Here is a 9,764-nt window from a genome sequence, read left to right on the forward strand (position 1 = left end):
AATTAATTTTTCAAAAATTGCTCTAGCTGGGAATGCAGTCCTGAAGGTGGGAAGGGACTGGGCAGGCCCCTGAGACTTGGATCTGACCCCAGCCCTTCCCCTGCTTGCTCTAGGACAGTGATGGCGAACCTTTTGAGCTCGGCGTGTCAGCATTTTGAAAAACCCTAACTTAACCCTGGTGCCGTGTCACATATAGAAATTTTTTTATATTTGCAACCATAGTAAAACAAAGATTTATATTTTTGATATTTATTTTATATATTTAAATGCCATTTAACAAAGAAAAATCAACCAAAAAAATGAGTTCGAGTGTCACCTCTGACACGCGTGTCATAGGTTTGCCATCACTGCTCTAGGACCACCAGACAGTCCTCTCCCCGCAACTCAGTGACCCCTTATCTTTCCCATTCTCTTGTGCACACACCAGGATGCTGACACTCTCCACCATCCCTCCATTCTCCATGTTTCACCCCAAACACTGTGCTCATGCAGCTCTCCTCTGCCTGGAAAAGTCTTACTCATCTCTGGACTCGGATGCCCCGTCCCCCAGGAAACCCTCATTACCTCCCACCAGCATTTAAAGGAACCTCCTCTGTGATTCCACAGAAGCTGGGATGTCCCTCCACGAAACAGTGCACACCACACCTGTCTATTTACAGAGCATGGTGTTCCTCAGGCCCCTCCCCATCCCTGCCTCTCCACCTAGCTCTCAGCTGGGCCCCTTGGCCCTCTGAGTCAGGTTGGCTGAGCAGTGTCAGACACCAGCAAGGATGGAGTGGGAAAGAGAGCAAGGTCAGTGTTGAGCCCCCACTGGCTTCCTCCTGGCAGGGCCCTCTTGGCAGAGCCTGACTTCCTCTTCCTAAGGCCACAGCTTCTGTGTGGCGTGGCCTCTCTCCTCAGCCACCACTCTGGCAGGGCTCTATAACTCCTCCTCCTCTTGTCCTTTGGCCCCTGAGGGTGGTAGACCATCTCCTGTTAGCGCCTTCACCTGGTCCCCACCTTGGAAATGCCCCCTTCACTGAGCTCTCTCCACTTGCCCTTCTTGGATGGTCCTGACACAACCCTGATCTGACACACACATCAATCCCCAACTCACATCTGCGATCCTTGAGCACAAAAGCAGTGTGTCTTCATTTGGTTTTGTTTTGTTTTTAATCTCAGAACCCCAGTGGTCGGCACCGGGAAGACCTAGACATGGTCAGGGCTCCGTGACAGCTCACCAATAAAGGGATGAATGATGAAGAAAAGAAGAACAAATGGACTAACAGATGGACAGGTGGGCAGCTGGACAAACGTGTGGATGGGTAGATGGCTGGGTAGACATACAGATGCTGCTTCTGCAAACATTAATAACAGCTAAAATTCCTTGAGTGCTCACACCTGCCAGGTCTTCATATATATTCACCCAACCGCTAAACACTGTCTGTGAGGCATCATGAAGAAAGAGAAGCTTAGAAGGGTTAGGTCACTTGCTTAAGATCACAGCTAGGAAGCGACAAGGCCAGTACCCAATCCCAGGGCCTCCAGAGCCCGCACTCCTGATAACATGGGGGTGGGGCTGGATGGCTCCAGGACCTCAAGGTCCAACGTGGCCCATGGGGATGCTCTCCTGTCCCACACTCATCCCCCCTGCCCCCGACCCTGGGCAGTCCTTGCTCTTTTCACAGTGGGCCCAGCTCCAGCACACTTCCCTCCAAGACCATCCCTCACCCCCACTCACCCCAAGCATCTCTGAGGACGTCTGATCTGCAAGTATGGGGCCCAGGGAGGCACCAAGCCCTTCCTAGTCCACGTCAGCAAACCCTTGTGTATATCTTGGCAGGAGCTGGGCAGGTCTGCAGGTTTCTGCTCAAGGGAAAACCTCTTTCCCGGGAGAATGTCTGGGCTTGTGAAGAACAGCCTGGGGCACCTGCTCGCCATAGGTTCCCCAAGTTGTAAAGAGCACAGCTCTGGGGACACGAGGTGTGGCCCTCGATCCCAGGCCCGGGAGGCTGCATGGGACACTTCCCCTCAGAGCCTGCGAAACCAGGACTCTGGTGCTTCCTCGCTGGATGACGGCAAAGAGCAGATGGAATGGCGAGAAACTAAGCTGCAGGGCAGTGAGCAGTCGTCGCCACCGTCCCTCCCTCGGCCTGCCGTGTTCACCAGCTCACAATTTCCCAAACATTTCTGCAGAACTATTTGATTTGACCATCTCTGGGAGGATTGCCAAAAAGCTTTTCTCCCCATTTGGCCAATTAGGAAATTGAAGCACAGAGAGCTTAAGAGGCCTGTCGGAGGCCATGCAGCCGGACAGAGGCAGAGCTGGGCTCAAGCCCCCAGCCCCCAGCCCCCACCGCACAGGCCTGCTTGGCTTTGTTGTGGCAGCAGCAGGCATTATTTATTTCCCTCGGTATTTATGCACAGCACATTTGGAGCAGGGCCCTTGGTGATTAAAGCGCCTCGGGACAGAAAAGCCCAGCTGAAACATTCGTGGAAAAACAAAAAGGAAAACAAAACAACAGCATCGACAGGGACATCCCCAGGCGGGAGCACAGGAGTGCCGCTGAGGACATGACCTCATCCCAGGAGCTCAGGAGGTGACCTTGGGCCAGCCTTCTGGATTGCAGTCACCCCAGGCCCAGGCCCACGGTCACCATCATTGTCAACTGCAGTAGCATCATCCCTTTGTTTTGGGGTTAGGCACCCCAGGTTTATATCCCAGCTCTGCCAGTTCTAGCTGTGTGACCTTAGATAGCTAAACTAACCTCTCTGAGCCCAGAGAGGTTAAATGTTCCAACCAAGATCACACAAGTAGAAAGATAGCTTAAAATCAGATCAGTGACACCCAGCCGGCATGGCTCGGTGGTTGACTGAGCATCAATCTATGAACTAGGAGATCACAGTCAATTCCCAGGCAGGGAACATGCCTGGGTTGCGGGCTCGATCCTCAGTGGGGGGTGTGCAGGAGGCAGCCAATTGATGATTCTCTCTCATCACTGATGTTTCTCTCTCTCTCTCCCTCTCCCTTCAAATAAAAATAAAAATAAAAAAGCAGATCAGTAATGATAACTGTTGGCCTGGTTCCCAGGGCAGCTGGGAGTATGTGGAATGATGCAGATGAAGCCACCACTGGGGTCAGGCACACCTGGCACTTTATAGCCCTAATAAGCCATAGACTTTGTTCTAAAAAGCCTTTGTGTACATCTGAGAGTCAGGTGAGTATTCAGGCTCTGGAGCAGGCGGTCTGAGATGTATCTCGGCTCCAACTCTGACCGACGGGAGAAAGTTATATAACATTTCCATGTCTTTTATTTTCCTTTTTAAATTTATCTTTATTGTTGACAGTATTACAGATGACCCCTTTATTTCCCCATTGACTCCCTCCACCCCGCTCACACCCCCACCCAGGCCTTCACCGTACTATTATTTGTGCCATGGGTCATGCATGTATGCATATAAGTTTCCATGTCTTTTAGTTGGGGCCAATAGTAATCCCTACCCTAGGCTTGTGTAAAGTTTAAATAGGATAATATGTGCAGGGCATATCACAGTACCAGACACAAGACAAGTGCTCCATAACTGTTACTAATATTTTCCATCTTCCCAAATGCCTACTTGGTAGTCAAGGATGCGTACCACTGCCTCCATCTTACAGATGATGGAAGCGAGGCTAAGGGAGGGGAAATGGCTAGACGAAGGTCACAGGGCTGGGCCCTCTGTACTGGGCTCCTAACTCTAGGTCAGTGCCCTTTCCATCACCAGCATCCTGCGGATGTTCACTCAACAGGACCCGATGTCTTGGTCAGGTCTGCCCGAATAGAATGGACTAGAAGATACTTGTGAAAAGAGCCTAGTCCACAGTCTCAGGTTGATCTGGTTTCAAACCGCCTTCCTAGCTGTGCGATCTTGGTTGGGACATTTCACCTCTCTGGGCCTCCGTTTCCCACATAGAACTTGGCAGTACAATTACTGCCTCAGTCCTCAGGACACAGGGTTGATGGGAGCAGGAAATGAGCATGGTGTACAAGTTCCCGGCACCATGCCAAACACACAGTGAGTCCTCAGAAAATGCCATCATTCCCTCCCCTGCCCCCCTCAGTGCATCTGTCATTGCCTCCCCTGGGGCTCCTGGCACCAGCTTCATTCCTGGCCAGAGGGACCCAAGTGACTGACGGGACCTGACATTCTGGCTGACAGAGCAGCTTCATCTCCATCAGCCTGCCCAGCCTGCCCAGGCCCTGGCCACAGCAACTTCCTTCCGCCTGGATACCGAGAATTAATGAGGCCATGAGGGGCTGGGACAGGTCCAGCCCGGATCCTCCAGGTCTGATCTCTCTCTCTCTCTCTCTCTCTCTCTCTCCCCCCCTCCCCACTCCCCCTACCCCCCACTGCCCTTCTCCAACTCAGACTCCTTCTCCCACATTTCCCTCATACTCCCTCCCCTTGAAACTTTCACGGAAGCAGTGCCGAGGCCTCTGATGATGATCCAAAAACTACTAAGACCAAAAAGTACAAGATGATGTAATTCTATAAACCCTCATTGCATTCTTACCCTGATCTAGGGGCATTGAGATACGAAGTGGAATATGACACAGTCCTGCCCTTGGAGATCTCCAGAGAAAAATGATACAGCATCAGAAATGTACAAAACAATAGAGTATCCCATAATAAATAAAAATTATAACAGCGGCCACTTCTTTATTTGGAGCCTTATATGTGCTCCTGTTGAAGGTCATAGCTTGGGTTCAGAGAGGCCATGAGTCTTGCCCAAGCTCACACAACTGGCTCCAAACCCACGTCTACCTGATTTCATAACTCAGGCTCCTTTCACTTCACCAAGTTTATCTCTACTGGGATGTCCCAAATGTAAAAGGAATAGTTATCATGCAGTGTGAAGAGCGAAATAAAAGGGCACAGGTGACAGAGTGAATGACTTACCTGGGGAAGGGGCAAGAAAAACTTCACAGAGAATTTTCATGAGTGGACTGTGGCAGGATGGCGACTACGTGTATAACTATAGCTATATTTTTACTTCTCTATCTCCGTAATATGGTCTCCTGTGGCCTAGACTCCCTGAACAAACCTGTCACCCCATTCTGCGCTGCAATAGTGATCATAATTGAATTTACACAGTTGGGGCTGGGAGTTGACTAGTTAATCAAGAAAGTCAATTAAAGTGGGAAATAATTTGAATAATGAACTATATGCTGCTTGTCTTATTCTGTTCTGGCTGCTATAACAAAATACCACAAACTGGGTGACCTGTAAAATACGTAAATTTATTTCCCACAGCTCTGGAGGCTGGGAAGTCCAAGGTCAGGGTGCCAGCATGGTTGCATTCTGGTGAGAGCTCTCTTCCTGGATCACAGCCGGCGCCTTCTTGCTATACCCTCCCATAGTGGGAGGGGTAAGGGAGCTCTATGTGGTGTGTCTCTGTCTCTCTCTCTCTCTCTCATCCTCATCCAAGGATATGCTTTTATTGTCTCTTAGAGAGACAGGAGAGAAACATCAATGTGAAAGAGAAACATCAATTGGTTGCCTCCCATACGTGCCCCAACCTGGAGTTGAACATTTGAGGTGTCCTCAACATGGAACAAGAAAAAGCAACCCGAGTGCAGAATCTTTCCAGATTTTTATGCTTATTTTCCAAATGTGATGTGAACTGATGAAATATGAGCACACACAAAACAGGTCATTGTTCCGATGAAAGCTAAGTTGAACGCTTTGGAAACACTCCATAAAAATGAGTTATTGTAAGGTAACAAAGAGAACTGATTCATGCTAAACTGCGACTTGGCTGGCAGGGCATACAGACTGTGTCAACTCGGCTGGAGAGTGACCTCCTGGCCTTGGTTTTCAGCCTGCCACCGGCCTCAGGGAATAGGGGAAAGAGTCGTTTATCAGTGCAGACAGCTACGTGGAGGCTAGAGACGACATTTTCTATTTCGGAGCCCCATCCCCAACAGCATCTACTTGGGGTGGGGACCTGACCATGCTCCGGGTGCTCCTCGTCTCCCTTCTTGTTTTCCCAAGAGGAAGGCATGAACTAACTAGCAAGATCCTACAACATGGAACAGACCATCTTTACTAGTGGGCAGGGTCACTGTGCCAGAGAGACAGCTTGTTGCCCCAGCCATGTCTCACACTTTCAGAGCTCTCAGCTCATGGTTCCTGTCTCATACTGGTGACAGGAAGTTATAAAGGGCACATGTTGTGAGGGGATGGCAAGACAGGAGGACCTGGTAGAAGATGAGGCTGGGAGTGGGCAGGCATAGGTTTGCAAAGATCTTGGATAGCAGGCTGAGGCATCTGGACTTGATCCTATAGGCAATGAGGAGTGACTGAGGTTGAATCTGTGCTAACAACAGGTCACCCAGGAAGTTGACATGCAGAATTAGTTGGAAGAGAATGGAATAGAGAGGGCATTGAGGAGGCTGCTGCAGTCACCTGGGCAAGAGATGATGAGGCTTAAGCTAAGACAGGGAGTAAGGTGGGAATGGGGAGATGATCCCAGGTCCAACAATGGATTAGACACGAGGAATGAAAAGGCAAGTCTCTGATGATGCCCAGAGAATTCTTGACCAACTGGTCCCATCCACCAAGTAAGATGGGGAAGATGAGAGTGAAAGCATCTTTGGGGTCAAGAAGATGAAGGCTTCTGTGTTGGCCATTTAATAAGCTTGAGAGGCAGACATAAGGAGAATTCCAGAAACATTCAGGCCTACTGAGTAGATGGCATTTTAGAAAAGGAGCTGTTCTAGCTGCTTGAATCAGGTGAAAACCACCCCCTGAGTTGACAGTATCTAATGGCCTGGCTCCATTCAATACCTCCCAGCAGGAGCTAGCGTGGAAAAAGCCACAGCTTTGAGATCATCCCGATCCGGGTAGAAATTCCTAGCTCTGCTGATGTGGCTTTGGACATATGATTCCATTCCTCTGAGCCTCTGTTTCTTTATCTATGACATGGAAAGAAGTAAAAATACATTCATGGACTATATTGAGAATCAAATGAGAAAATAGATATAAAGCACCAAGCTTATGCCTGGAACATAGTAGATGTTCAATAAATGATGCTAACTAGTAACCAGCAATAGTATTTTATTTGTAATCTATAAAATGTCACCTATTATTTTAACCCTACAGCAGTCAAAGAGTTGTAATTCTGGAGTGTGGGGGGGGGCGCATTGAGTGATTCCAAGGGATATGAGAAACAGATATTTATTCATCTCAGTTCAACAAGACTTTCCTGGCTCCCCTGGGGGCTCAGGCCTGTGATAGGTGCTAGGAATTTAGGAGGACCTTCCTGAGTTTCCCATGCTTCTCCCTGTCTGTCTGTCTGTCTGTCTGTGTCTCTCTCTCTCTCTCTCTCTTGTCACACACACACACACACACACACACACACACACACACACACACACACACCCAAGCGGACAGTCAAAATCACCAAGGGGGGCTCTTCCCAATTGCGTAGGAGCTCTCGAGAGCTGAGTTAAACAGACATTCCATGCTGGGCTCTGGGCACATAGAGAAGTCATGCCGAACCTGTGCCCTGGGGGCTTAGAGCCCAGGGCTGAGCATCAGTGAGTCTTGAATGAGCTTTTTCTCCAGGAACCAGTGTCCACCCCCACCTCAGGCTCCCTGCCCATGCACAAGGCTGCCAGCCCATCTGTGTCCTTGAGAGCATGCTGGGCTCCTGACCCAGGCAGCAGCTGGTCCCCTACCTGCTGCCCCCGACCCGGCACCCGTCCAACTCTGAGGACAGAGAGATAGAACCCAAGAGCTGGGAAGGAACGTGGACCTCATCCAGGGCGAGGAATGTGCAACTCAGTAAACCTGGAGCCCGAAAAAGGCTTGATTTTTATCGAGCTTTGGCCCTTTACCAGCTGTGTGGGCTGCAGCAGTCACTTTTCACTCCAGGCTTTGGTTTCCTTATCCATAAAAGAAGGACAGTAAATCTACCTCATGGGATCGTTGTAAGTGCTGTGTAGGAGAAACTCTGTTAGGGCTCTCTGATTGGAAATGACAGACATTCGTCGAATGCCAACTTAAGAAAAACATGTATCGGCTCAAAGCGTAACTGAAAAGTTTAATAGTAGATCTGACTTCAGAAAGCAGATGCTCAAATAACATCATCAGAAATCACCTCCCTCAGTTCTTGTGTCCTTCAGAATTGCTTTATTTTTACATAGATCTTCCCTTGAAGGAGCCCCAGACTTACTAGTACATTCTACTGACAGAGAGAGAGAGTGCTTCTATCCCGACAGTCTTAAACTGGCTCTAGTTGGCTTTTGTAACTTATACAGATGAGTGTGGCTTTTCAAGTCACTGAGTTTTGGAGCGGTTTACTGTGCAGCAAGAGTAACTGGAACGCTATGAAATAGAGGAAAAGGCACTTTCAAGGATTTTGATATGAAAGTATTAAGAGACACCCTCGGGAAAATGTTTTTAGTTCATGATATTTGTGCAGAAATGAGCCTCTTGAGAAGTGTATTGCCAAAGTCAAACGAAAAATAAAGAATTCTGTAATGAGCTGTCAAGTTTTACTGAAAAAAATATACATACCCTCAAAAAATCCAATACTTAAATTGATTCTTGTTTGTCCTTAAAATCAGCACATGCTTTCAATTATGACTGATGTGCTGTTAAACTTAAGGCATCATTAATTTTATTTCCTATTTTAACTCTTGACCAAATCAAATCAAGTCTATCAACCTGGCCTCTGTCATTGGCTGACACTCATGAAATCTTACTAAACTGCACACCTTTTCACTTTTTCCTTTCCATCCTTTATCTCCTTGGAGCCTGACATTTTCTCAGACAGAAAAACACTGGTAACCCCGACGTCCAGATGAGCAAAAACTGAGATCCAGGCCAAGAGCCCATAACTGGTCAGTGGCAAAGATGGGATTAAACTCCTCAAGTCCATATTTGTTCATAACGAAGCCACTTGCTTCTTAGGAGATGAGTTGCTAGAAAAACAAATTCAAAGCTGCCCCAAATGGCAAAACATGGTCTGAGCACAAGGTCTTGGTCCCCCACTCGGCACAGAAATATGCCCAACAGCCTGTTTTATGACCTCCATGGTTCTAGACACTCTGAACTCCACCACCTGTGAGTCCAAGAGATGACATGCCCACCCTCAGGCTCCTTGACATCTTACTATTGTCTCCCATTGGTCAGATCCCTGGTTGTCCCCAAACCAGCTCCACTCTGTTCTTGTCTTCTTCATCTCATGTTTATAAAATATTTACTAAACCTCAATGCCCTCACCAGAGCAATCAAGCCCTCCCACCTCTACTCCTCTGACCTCCCCTGCCACCACTTCCCCTCGCTCATGCCACACCAGCCAGCTGGCTTCGCCTCAGATATGCTGGGCACAATCCCCCCTGAGGGCTCTGCAGTCCCTGTTCTCTACCCACATGGCTCACTCCCTCACTTCCTTCAAGTTTCTTCTTAAACATCACCTTGTCAGTGAGGTCTTCTTGACCCATCGGAACAAATGTACACATCCCCAGCCTCATTCCTGTTATAGTTTTTTTCCATGACAATTATCATGACAAATGTCTGCATACCTTTATGTGTTTATTGTGTGTCTCCCTGCCTATGAGAAGGTAGCACCTGAAGGCAGGGCCTTTGTCTGCCTTATTCATTGATTAATTCTAAGTACCTGTAACTGTTCTTAGCACACAGTAGGTGTTCAATAAATATTTGTGGAATTGGTGAATGCTATCAATACATACATACTCTCTTGCTTTTAGGGTTTCCTAGACATGGGTGACACC

Source organism: Myotis brandtii, unplaced genomic scaffold, assembly GCF_000412655.1.
Source record: "Myotis brandtii unplaced genomic scaffold, ASM41265v1 scaffold6, whole genome shotgun sequence".
In the NCBI taxonomy this organism is placed as follows: Eukaryota; Metazoa; Chordata; class Mammalia; order Chiroptera; family Vespertilionidae; genus Myotis; species Myotis brandtii.